General features: G+C 58.2%; 4 non-coding genes across 4 annotated transcripts; 1 reads left to right on the top strand and 3 right to left on the bottom strand.

The window, feature by feature from the left end:
- Nucleotides 1-1,041: 1,041 nt before the first annotated feature.
- Nucleotides 1,042-1,232, top strand: LOC136006723 (U2 spliceosomal RNA). Its single transcript, XR_010609239.1, has one exon. It is a non-coding gene; the product is annotated as a U2 spliceosomal RNA (small nuclear RNA).
- Nucleotides 1,233-2,634: 1,402 nt separating this feature from the next.
- Nucleotides 2,635-2,825, bottom strand: LOC136006727 (U2 spliceosomal RNA). The gene has a single exon (XR_010609243.1). It is a non-coding gene; the product is annotated as a U2 spliceosomal RNA (small nuclear RNA).
- A 4,322-nt stretch (nt 2,826-7,147) lies between these two features.
- On the bottom strand, nt 7,148-7,338 carry LOC136006730 (U2 spliceosomal RNA). The gene has a single exon (XR_010609246.1). It is a non-coding gene; the product is annotated as a U2 spliceosomal RNA (small nuclear RNA).
- A 4,001-nt stretch (nt 7,339-11,339) lies between these two features.
- On the bottom strand, nt 11,340-11,530 carry LOC136006726 (U2 spliceosomal RNA). Its single transcript, XR_010609242.1, has one exon. It is a non-coding gene; the product is annotated as a U2 spliceosomal RNA (small nuclear RNA).
- Between the last annotated feature and the right edge of the window lie 624 nt (nt 11,531-12,154).

Genomic DNA, 12,154 nt, shown 5'->3' with positions numbered 1-12,154 from the left:
CCACGACAGGGGTGATGGGTTCAAACTGGAACAGGGGAGATTTAGACCGGATTTAAGGAAGTTCTTCCTTGTGAGGGTGCTGAGGCGCTGGCACAGGGTGCCCCGAAGAGCTGTGGCTGCCCCATCCCTGGCAGTGCTCAAGGCCGGGTTGGACACAGGGGCTTGGAGCAAGCTGCTCCATGGGAAGGGGTCCCTGCCCGTGGCAGGGGTTGGAACTGGATGAGCTCTAAGGTCCAAGACACCGATAACTCTTCATAACGCTTGGCTCTCTGTTTAGCCAAGATAAGAATCCCTGCTCCATAGACTCGGGTGTGCTGAGCTCCACCGTGCTCTTCCTCATCCCCAGCACCTTGGTCATCCCTGAGGGCAGCTGGAGCCGCTGTGGTGGCTTCAGGGGAGCCCTCTCACCTCCTCATTAGCCTCAGTCGCCTCATTAACTCCAACTCCCCACCCTCCTCTGGGATCAGTGGGCACTTTCACCCTTGCCTCCTCATGCCCACCCTGCAGGACCGGTTTCCTCCCCAAGGAATAATCTGGGGCATTCTGAAGCCTTTTTGGGTGCAGGGCTGGGGCCAGCAGAGCTTCGGGGTGGGGGGGTGTGGAGCAGTGTTGGGAAAGGACTCAGAGCAGTTTTGGGGTGCAAAAGGGCAATTTTGGGGTCTGAGGTGGGAGCTCCCCCATTGCCACGCCTCCAGCCGCATCCTTCATCCCCCTGCACGGCCTGGGGCACGGTGTGGGCGGGGCCATGCAAATCAGCGCTGTGAGGGGCATTGAAGGTGTGATGCAAATGAAGATCCCCAGTACCGCTCAGGAGGCGGGGCTATGCTAATGAGACACCACATGGATCATAAAGGCTGCCGGGAGGCTCTGCAGCGGGCGGGTTCTCGGGGTTCACCCCGGTTCGGTGCCCGCGGGATGAGGAGAACAGCGCGGGGCGGTGCGGGGAGAGCAGCGGGGAACGGGCCCTGGGGCTGAGCGGGGTGACCGTGATGTGAGTGAGTGCGGGCCCGCTTGGCCCGGGGGGCAGGGGAGGTGTCCGGCATCGCTTCTCGGCCTTTTGGCTAAGATCAAGTGTAGTATCTGTTCTTATCAGTTTAATATCTGATACGTCCTCGATGAGAGGACTTTATATTAAACGGATTTTTGGGCGTGGGAGTCGGACTCGGAGCTTGCTCCATCCGCTCCGCGCATCGTCCCGGTATTGCAGCGCCTCCGGGCTCGGTGCACCCTTGCGGGGACCTGCTGCTGGTCAAAGACAGAGCCGAGCTCCGGGGGAGCTTTAGCGAGTGCGGGGATGCGCTCCTCATCCCGTCCCTGGGCTGGGGTTACTGATGCCTCTCATGGAGAGGTATCCACGTGGTTATGTGGAGAGTTTCTATCGGTGGAGCCACAGAGGTGATGTCAGGGCAGCCCCACGAGGATCTGCAACACGGCAGCTCGGGGCTGGGCTGAGGGCACAGTCACTGCTTGTGCTGGAACATATCCGAAGGCTTCGCTCTGTCTTTGACGAGCACAAAAGACAGAATCCGACAGAATCGGGCAGAGTTAAGGTTGCAAAGGACCTGAAGCTCATCAATTTCCATCCCTGCCATAGGCAGGGAAGCCTCACACTGAACCAATGAACAATGGGGCAGTCACAGCTTCTCTGGGCACTCTGTGCCAGCGCCTCAGCACCCTCACAAGGGAAGAGCTTCTGCCTTAAATCCAACTTGAACCTCCCCTGTTGCAGTTTGAACCCATCACCCCTTGTCCCATGGCTCCAGTCCCTGCTGACGGTCCCTCCCCAGCGTCCTCGCGGCCCCCTTCAGACCCTGGAAGCTGCTCATTTTTCTCCTTCTTAGTAGCTAGTGCAGTGCTGTGTTTTCATTTGATGGCCTGGGAACAGAGCTGATAACGCCGATGTTTTCAGTTGCTGCTCAAATGTTTGGTGTGGCCAAGGACTTTCTGAGCCTCATGCTCTGCCAGGGAGGAGGGGAGGCCGGGAGGAAGCAGAGACCGGACACCTGACCCAAACTGAACAAAGAGGGATTCCATAGCACAGCGCGTCATGCCCAGGAGGTAACTGGGAGTTTGGGTCAGGTGTCCGGTCTCTGCTTCCTCCCGGCCTCCCCTCCTCCCTGGCAGAGCACGAGGCTCACAAAGTCCTTGGCCAGACCAAACATTTGAGCAGTAACTGAAACCATCGGTGCTGTCAGCGCTGTGCCCAGGCCGAAAGTCAAAACCGCAGCGCTGCACCGGCTGCTGAGAAGGAGAGGAAATGACTGCGGCTGCTGAACCCAGGAGAGCCCCTTGTGCCACCGCTCCAGTCCCTGCTGAGGGTCCCTCCCCAGCGTCCTCGTAGCCCCCTTCAGCCCCTGGAAGCTGCTCTGAGCGCTCCTCGCAGCTTCTCATCTCCAGGCTGAGCAGCCCCAATGCTCTCAGCCCGGCTCCTACGGGAGCTGCTGCAGCCCCTGCTCTGGAGACCATGGACGGGGCTGGGGACGGGACACGGGCTCTGCCCACAGAGCGGGGACCGAGTTACGGCTGAGGGGAGCAGCAGCAAGCGCAGCCCAGGACGGGATGAGGAGCGCATCCCCGCACTCGCTAAAGCTCCCCCGGAGCTCGGCTCTGTCTTTGACCAGCAGCAGGTCCCCGCAGGGGTGCACCGAGCCCGGAGGCGCTGCAATACCGGGACGATGCGCGGAGCGGATGGAGCAAGCTCCGGGGCCGACTCCCACGCCCAAAAATCCGTTTAATATAAAGTCTTCTCATCGAGGACGTATCAGATATTAAACTGATAAGAACAGATACTACACTTGATCTTAGCCAAAAGGCCGAGAAGCGATGCCGGACACCCCCCCTGCCCCCCGGGCCAAGCGGGCCCGCACTCACTCACATCACGGTCACCCCGCTCCGCCCCAGGGCCCGTTCCCCGCTGCTCTCCCCGCACCGCCCCGCGCTGTTGTCCTCATCCCGCGGGCACCGAAACGGGGTGAACCCCGAGAACCCGCCCGCTGCAGAGCCTCCCGGCAGCCTTTATGATCCACGTGGTGCCTCATTAGCATAGCCCCGCCTCCTGTGCGGTACTGGGGATCTTCATTTGCATCACACCTTCTATGCCCCTCACAGCGCTGATTTGCATGGCCCCGCCCACACCGTGCCCCAGGCCGTGCAGGGGGATGAAGGATGCGGCTGGAGGCGTGCAATGGGGGAGCTCCCACCTCAGATCCCAAAATTGCCCTTTTACACCCCAAAACTGCTCTGAGCCCTTTCCCAACACCGCTCTCCACCCCCCGCCCGGAGCTCTGCTGGCCCCAACCCTGCACCCCAAGTGGCTTCAGAACGCCCCAGCTTATTCCTTGGGAAGGAAACCGGTGCTGCAGGGTGGGCATGAGGAGGCAAGGGTGAAAGTGCCCACTGATCCCAGAGGAGGGTGGGGAGTTGGAGTTAATGAGGCAATTGAGGCTAATGAGGAGGTGAGAGGGCTCCCCTGAAGCCACCACAGCGGCTCCAGCTGCCCTCAGGGATGACCAAGGTGCTGCGGATGAGGAAGAGCACGGTGGAGCTCAGCACACCCAAGTCCATGGAGCAGGGATTCTTATCTTGGCTAAAGAGAGAGCCAAGCGTTATGAAGAGTTGTCGGTGTCTTGGACCTTAGAGCTCATCCAGTTCCAACCCCTGCCACGGGCAGGGACCCCTTCACAGAATCACAGAATCACAGAATTCCCAAGGGTTGGAAGGGACCTCAAAAGATCATCTAGTCCAACCCCCCCACAAGAGCAGGGTAGCCTACAGTACATCACACAGGAACTTGTCCAGGCAGTCCTTGAATATCTCCAGTGTAGGAGACTCCACAACCCCCCTGGGCAACCTGTTCCAGTGCTCTGTCACTCTTACAGTAAAGACGTTCTTCCTGATGTTAACGTGGAACTTCCTATGCTCCAGTTTACACCCATTGCCCCTTGTCCTATCACTGGATATCACTGAAAAAAGCCTAGCTCCATCATCCTGACACCTACCCTTTACATATTTGTAAACATTGATGAGGTCACCCCTCAGTCTCCTCTTTTGCAAGCTAAAGAGACCCAGCTCCCTCAGCCTCTCCTCATACGGGAGATGTTCCACTCCCTTCATCATCTTTGTGGCTCTGCGCTGGACTCCTCCAAGCAATTCCCTGTCCTTCTTGAACAGAGGGGCCCAGAACTGGACGCAATATTCCAGATGCGGCCTCACCAAGGCTGAGTAGAGGGGGAGGAGAACCTCTCTTGACCTACTAACCACTCCCTTTCTAATGCACCCTAAGATGCCATTTGCCTTCTTGGCCTCAAGAGCACATTGCTGGCTCATGGTCATCCTCCTATCCACCAGGACCCCCAGGTCCCTTTCTCCTTCGCTGCTTTCCAGCAGGTCACCCCCCAACCTGTACTGGTCCATGGGGTTGTTCTTCCCCAGATGCAAGACTCTACACTTGCCCTTGTTGAATTTCATCAAGTTTCTCCCCACCCAACTCTCCAGCCTGTCCAGGTCTCGCTGAATGGCAGCACAGTCCTCTGGTGTGTCAGCCACTCCTCCCAGTTTTGTGTCATCAGCGAACTTGCTGAGGGTGCACTCAGTTCCCTCATCCAGGTCATTGATGAAAATATTAAACAGCACCGGTCCCAGCACCGACCCCCGAGGGACTCCACTAGTCACAGACCTCCAGCTAGATTCTGCGCCATTGACCACAACTCTCTGCCTTCTTCCTTTCAACCACTTCTCGATCCACCTCACTACTTGATCGTCAAGCCCACACTTCTTTAGCTTATCTATGAGGATGCTGTGGGAGACAGTATCAAATGCCTTACTGAAATCAAGAAAAACTACATCTACCGCTCTACCATCATCCCTCCACCTAGTCACTTCCTCATAGAAGGCTATAAGGTTGGTCACACATGACTTCCCCCTCATAAAACCATGTTGGCAGTTCTTAATGACCCCCTCATCCTTGATATGCCTAGTGATGGAGTCAAGAATAAGTTGTTCCATCACGTTTCCAGGGATGGAGGTAAGGCTGACCGGTCTATAATTACCCGGGTCCTCCTTCTTGCCCTTCTTATAGATTGGTGCGACCTTTGCCATCCGCCAATCCTCAGGCACCTCGCCCGTTTCCCACGACTTACCAAAGATGATGGAAAGTGGCCTAGCAATGACCTCCGCCAGCTCCCTCAGCACCCGTGGGTGCATTCCATCCGGACCCATCGATTTACAGATGTCCAGATTGCATAGCTGATCCCTAACCCAACCCTCATCTACCAAAGCAAACTCCTCCTTTGTCCTGACTCCTTCTGGGGCTATAGAAATCCGGGGCCCTCGGGGAGAGTCTGCAGGAGTAAAGACAGAGGCAAAGAAGGCATTCAGCACCTCTGCCTTCTTTATATCCTCTGTCTCCAGGGCACCCACTTCGTTCAGCAGTGGGCCTATATTGCCTCTTGTGTTAGTTTTATTTGCTATGTATTTGAAGAAGCCCTTTCTATTGTCTTTAACCCGACTAGCAAGATTGAGTTCCAAGGAGGCCTTAGCTGTCCTAATTGCCTCCCTACATCCTCTAACAACTGTCCTATATTCCTCCCAAGCGGCCAGCCCCTCCTTACATAATCCATAGATTCTCCTTTTCCACTTGAGTTTGCCCAGCAGCTCCTTGTTTAACCACGCCGGTCTCCTAGATCCCTTACTTGATTTCCTACTCATTGGGACGCCCCGATCCTGAGCTTGGAAGAAGCGGTCCTTGAATGCTAACCAACTATCTTGAGCCCCTTTACCGCCTAGTACCCTTTCCCATGAGACTTCCCTTAGCAGTGGACTGAAGAGGCCAAAGTTGGCCCTTCGGAAATCCAGAACTGTGGCTTTGCTAGGTATTCTATTCCACCCACACAGGATCCTAAACTCCACCATCTCATGGTCACTGCAGCCTAGGCTGCCATTGACCGTCACCACTTCGACCAAACCCTCCTTGTTGGCGAGTACTAAATCTAGCAGCGCTGCTCCCCTAGTTGGTACGTCCACCATTTGCGTTAAGAAATTATCATCAACTGGAGCAGCTTGCTCCAAGCCCCCGTGTCCAACCTGGCCTTGAGCACTGCCAGGGATGGGGCAGCCACAGCTCCTCTGGGCACCCTGTGCCAGCGCCTCAGCAACCTCACAAGGAAGAACTTCCTTAAATCCGGTCTAAATCTCCCCTGTTCCAGTTTGGACCCATCACCCCTGTCGTGGTTTAAACCCACTCTGCCATGAATCAGCCACGCAGCCTCTCTTTCATTCCCCCCCTGTTCTTCCCCCCACTCCCGCAGGGATGGGGAGGAGAATCGAAAGAACGCAACTCCCAGGGGTTGAGATAAGAGCAGTCCAGGAACTGAGGTGTAACACAAATCACTGCTGCTGCCACCAACGATAATGGTGATAAGGGAAATAACAAGGGAAGAGAACACGATACCACCCGCCGATACCCAGCCCGACCGAGCACCGACCGACACCTTGTCCAACCCCGCATTGAACCAGCCCTTCCGGGTAACTCCCGGTTACATCCCTGGCATGCCGTGCTGCGCTATGGAACCCCTCTTTGGTCAGTTTGGGTCAGGTGTCCGGTCTCTGCTTCCTCCCGGCCTCCCCTCCTCCCTGGCAGAGCACGAGGCTCACAAAGTCCTTGGCCAGACCAAACATTTGAGCAGTAACTGAAAACATCGGTGCTGTCAGCGCTGTGCCCAGGCCGAAAGTCAAAACCGCAGCGCTGCACCGGCTGCTGAGAAGGAGAGGAAATGACTGCGGCTGCTGAACCCAGGAGAGCCCCTTGTGCCACCGCTCCAGTCCCTGCTGAGGGTCCCTCCCCAGCGTCCTCGTAGCCCCCTTCAGCCCCTGGAAGCTGCTCTGAGCGCTCCTCGCAGCTTCTCCTCTCCAGGCTGAGCAGCCCCAATGCTCTCAGCCCGGCTCCTACGGGAGCTGCTGCAGCCCCTGCTCTGGAGACCATGGACGGGGCTGGGGACGGGACACGGGCTCTGCCCACAGAGCGGGGACCGAGTTACGGCTGAGGGGAGCAGCAGCAAGCGCAGCCCAGGACGGGATGAGGAGCGCATCCCCGCACTCGCTAAAGCTCCCCCGGAGCTCGGCTCTGTCTTTGACCAGCAGCAGGTCCCCGCAGGGGTGCACCGAGCCCGGAGGCGCTGCAATACCGGGACGATGCGCGGAGCGGATGGAGCAAGCTCCGGGGCCGACTCCCACGCCCAAAAATCCGTTTAATATAAAGTCCTCTCATCGAGGACGTATCAGATATTAAACTGATAAGAACAGATACTACACTTGATCTTAGCCAAAAGGCCGAGAAGCGATGCCGGACACCTCCCCTGCCCCCCGGGCCAAGCGGGCCCGCACTCACTCACATCACGGTCACCCCGCTCCGCCCCCAGGGCCCGTTCCCCGCTGCTCTCCCCGCACCGCCCCGCGCCGTTGTCCTCATCCCGCGGGCACCGAACCGGGGTGAACCCCGAGAACCCGCCCGCTGCAGAGCCTCCCGGCAGCCTTTATGATCCACGTGGTGTCTCATTAGCATAGCCCCGCCCCCTGTGCGGTACTGGGGATCTTCATTTGCATCACACCGCATACGTCCCTCACAACGCTAATTTGCATGGGCCCGCCCATTTGGTCGGCCACGCCCACACCCTGCCCCAGGCCGCGCAGGGGGTGGGATGAAGGATGCGCCTGAGAGGCACCGCAATGGGGGAGTTCCTACCTCGGACCCCAAAATTGCCCCTTTACACCCCAAAACTGCTCTGAGCCCTTTCCCAACACTGCTCCCCACCACAGAGCTCTGCTGGCCCCAACCCTGCACCTCAAATGGCTTCAGAATGCCCCAGATTATTCCTTGGGGAGGAAACCGGTCCTGCAGGATGGGCATGAGGAGGCAAGGGTGAAAGTGCCCACTGATCCCAGAGGAGGGTGGGGAGTTGGAGTTAATGAGGCGACTGAGGCTAGCGAGGAGGTGAGAGGGCTCCCCTGAAGCCACCACAGCGGCTCCAGCTGCCCTCAGGGATGACCAAGGTGCTGCGGATGAGGAAGAGCACGGTGGAGCTCAGCACACCCGAGTCTATGGAGCAGGGATTCTTATCTTGGCTAAAGAAAGAGCCAAGCGTTATGAAGAGTTATCGGTGTCTTGGACCTTAGAGCTCATCCAGTTCCAACCCCTGCCATGGGCAGGGACCCCTTCCACTGGAGCAGCTTGCTCCAAGCCCCCGTGTCCAACCTGGCCTTGAGCACTGCCAGGGATGGGGCAGCCACAGCTCTTCGGGGCACCCTGTGCCAGCGCCTCAGCACCCTCATAGGGGAGAGCTTCCTTAAATCCAGTCCAAATCTCCCCTCTTCCAGTTTGGACCCATCACCCCTGTCGCGGTTTAAACCCACTCTGCCATGAATCAGCCACGCAGCCTCTCTTTCATTCCCCCCCTGTTCTTCCCCCCACTCCCGCAGGGATGGGGAGGAGAATCGAAAGAACGCAACTCCCACGGGTTCAGATAAGAGCAGTCCAGGAACTGAGGTGTAACACAAATCACTGCTGCTGCCACCAACGATAATGGTGATAAGGGAAATAACAAGGGAAGAGAACACGATACCACCCGCCGATACCCAGCCCGACCGAGCACCGACCGACACCTCGTCCAACCCCGCAGTGAACCAGCCCTTCCGGGTAACTCCCAGTTACATCCCGGGCATGCCGTGCTGCGCTATGGAATCCCTCTTTGGTCAGTTTGGGTCAGGTGTCCGGTCTCTGCTTCCTCCCGGCCTCCTCTCCTCCCTGGCAGAGCATGAGGCTCAGAAAGTCCTTGGCCAGACCAAACATTTGAGCAGTAACTGAAAACATCGGCGTTATCAGCACTGTTCCCAAGCCAAAAGATCAAAACACAGCACTGCACTAGCTCCTAAGAAGGAGAAAAATGACTGCTGCTGCTCAACCCAGGACATTATCCACCCCTTATTCCATACCATTCACGTCATGCTCAGATCCCACATCTTCAATATGCCATCACTCTTACATATATATATATATATATATACATCTACATGTACACAGAGAAAAAGATCATTTCTTAGTGCATGGACCTATAATGCTGCTGAGTCCATCTGGTCCATGATGTCAGGCTCCATCTCTTGTTAGAGTCTCTCAGAACAGGAGAGGCTGTGTGCAGTGTACACACTCGTGAATAACCTGGGCAATAGTGTCCATTGCTAAGTCCACCCCTCGATCATGAGTCCATCTCTATGTCGCACCTCTGCCCTGATGGCCTGAAGTGCCATGGGCCCACCAGGCTCAAAATAATTCACTGTCCCCTTCAGCAATTTCTGCAGCTTGTTGCTGGGGACCCCATAGAGCTGCCTTCCATCCCCAATGCTTCCAAAGCACTGGAGGGGCCCAGTGGACCAGATCCTCGCTCATACTGTCCCACACACACTGCCACTCATGGCTGTCCAGCCCTGGGGAAGATCTCCTGGTCCTCCTATACCGTCGTCTAACCCCAGACAAGAAGCAAACCTGACTCTGCTTAACTTCTGAGATCAGACAAAACGGCCGTGGGTAGAACACCCTCTGTGTGTGTGCCAGCATGCTGATCCCCATCGCAACCAGCAGGCAGGTCCCAAGGGTACCCAAAGGCCATTCAGACCCTTCAGAACTCTCCAATGACGCTGCTGTGCTTGTCCCTGGGGCTGGTGCAGCTGCCGTGCCTGCCGGCGCTCCCACCACCAGCTTCTCTTTCCCTGGGTGCAGCTCTTCCTGCTCTGCCGTGCTGGGAAATGCTGCGGGGGCTCCTGCATCCTCCCGGGGCTCGGCGGGCGGCTGCCGGGGGACGCTCTCGGCCGCCGCGGGGCTGGGCTCGGCCGCGGGGCTCGGCTCCTCCGCGGGGCTCGGCTCCTCGGCCGCCTCCTCCCGCTGCTCAGCAGCCGCCTCCTTCCCGGGCTCGGGCCCCGCTCCCGCCGCCGCCTGGTCCCCGGGGCCGCTCTCCCGGGCCGCTTCGGCCGCCGCCGGCTCCCGGGGCCGCTCCCCCTCGGCTCCCCGCGGCCTCACAAAGACGGAGGCGAGGACAAGGGCCAGGACGGTGAAGAGCAGTGGGACGGCCGGGTACAAATCCACGGCCACGGCCATGCCTCCCTGCTGCTGGAGCCCACCCGTGTTACAAGCCATTGCCATAAAGTACAGTGAAACAAAAACCTCAGCCCAAGCCCCACACTTGATAAACACTAACACAGGGAATACCGGCTCTAAGTAATGCACTACACTCTGAAACTCTGAGAGCAAGAGAAACAACTTTGAGAGCCAATAAATCAGCACTGTGACGACTATTAATCCGATCATCTCTGTCGTTATCTCAACCCTCTGAGCTCCACGTTGGGCGCCAAAAAGAACTGTCGTGGTTTAAACCCAACCACAAACCTCGTCCACTCACTCCCCCCCTTCCTGCCCTCCCCCTGCTCCTGGAGGGACGGAGAGGAGAATCAAAAAGGATGCAACTCCCACGGGCTGGGATAAGAACAGTTTAGTAACTAAGGTATAACACAAATCACTACTGCTACCACCAATAACAATAATGATAAATGAAATAACAAGGGAAGAGAAGACAACACCTCAGCACCAGTCAACAGATAACTCGCCCCACTCTCCCCAGCCGAGCACCGACCGATACCTCCTCCAACCCTGCAATCCCCCTAGCCCTTCCGGGTCACTCCCCCTTACCTCCTGGGCATGACGTGCTGTGCTATGGAATCCCTCTTTGGTCAGTTTGGGTCAGGTGTCCGGTCTCTGCTTCCTCCCGGCCTCCCCTCCTCCCTGGCAGAGCACGAGGCTCACAAAGTCCTTGGCCAGACCAAACATTTGAGCAGTAACTGAAACCATCGGTGCTGTCAGCGCCGTGCCCAGGCCGAAAGCCAAAACCGCAGCGCTGCACCGGCTGCTGAGAAGGAGAGGAAATGACTGCGGCTGCTGAACCCAGGAGAGCCCCTTGTGCCACCGCTCCAGTCCCTGCTGAGGGTCCCTCCCCAGCGTCCTCGCGGCCCCCTTCAGCCCCTGGAAGCTGCTCTGAGCGCTCCTCGCAGCTTCTCCTCTCCAGGCTGAGCAGCCCCAACGCTCTCAGCCCGGCTCCTATGGGAGCTGCTGCAGCCCCTGCTCTGGAGACCATGGACGGGGCTGGGGACGGGACACGGGCTCTGCCCACAGAGCGGGGACCGAGTTACGGCTGAGGGGAGCAGCAGCAAGCGCAGCCCAGGACGGGATGAGGAGCGCATCCCCGCACTCGCTAAAGCTCCCCCGGAGCTCGGCTCTGTCTTTGACCAGCAGCAGGTCCCCGCAGGGGTGCACCGAGCCCGGAGGCGCTGCAATACCGGGACGATGCGCGGAGCGGATGGAGCAAGCTCCGGGGCCGACTCCCACGCCCAAAAATCCGTTTAATATAAAGTCTTCTCATCGAGGACGTATCAGATATTAAACTGATAAGAACAGATACTACACTTGATCTTAGCCAAAAGGCCGAGAAGCGATGCCGGACACCCCCCCTGCCCCCCGGGCCAAGCGGGCCCGCACTCACTCACATCACGGTCACCCCGCTCCGCCCCAGGGCCCGTTCCCCGCTGCTCTCCCCGCACCGCCCCGCGCTGTTGTCCTCATCCCGCGGGCACCGAAACGGGGTGAACCCCGAGAACCCGCCCGCTGCAGAGCCTCCCGGCAGCCTTTATGATCCACGTGGTGCCTCATTAGCATAGCCCCGCCTCCTGTGCGGTACTGGGGATCTTCATTTGCATCACACCTTCTATGCCCCTCACAGCGCTGATTTGCATGGCCCCGCCCACACCGTGCCCCAGGCCGTGCAGGGGGATGAAGGATGCGGCTGGAGGCGTGCAATGGGGGAGCTCCCACCTCAGATCCCAAAATTGCCCTTTTACACCCCAAAACTGCTCTGAGCCCTTTCCCAACACCGCTCTCCACCCCCCGCCCGGAGCTCTGCTGGCCCCAACCCTGCACCCCAAGTGGCTTCAGAACGCCCCAGCTTATTCCTTGGGAAGGAAACCGGTGCTGCAGGGTGGGCATGAGGAGGCAAGGGTGAAAGTGCCCACTGATCCCAGAGGAGGGTGGGGAGTTGGAGTTAATGAGGCAATTGAGGCTAAT

Source organism: Lathamus discolor, unplaced genomic scaffold, assembly GCF_037157495.1.
Source record: "Lathamus discolor isolate bLatDis1 unplaced genomic scaffold, bLatDis1.hap1 Scaffold_59, whole genome shotgun sequence".
Taxonomy (NCBI): Eukaryota; Metazoa; Chordata; class Aves; order Psittaciformes; family Psittacidae; genus Lathamus; species Lathamus discolor.
Note: the sequence above shows the minus strand (reverse complement) of the source record. Positions and strands in the feature narration are given on the sequence as shown.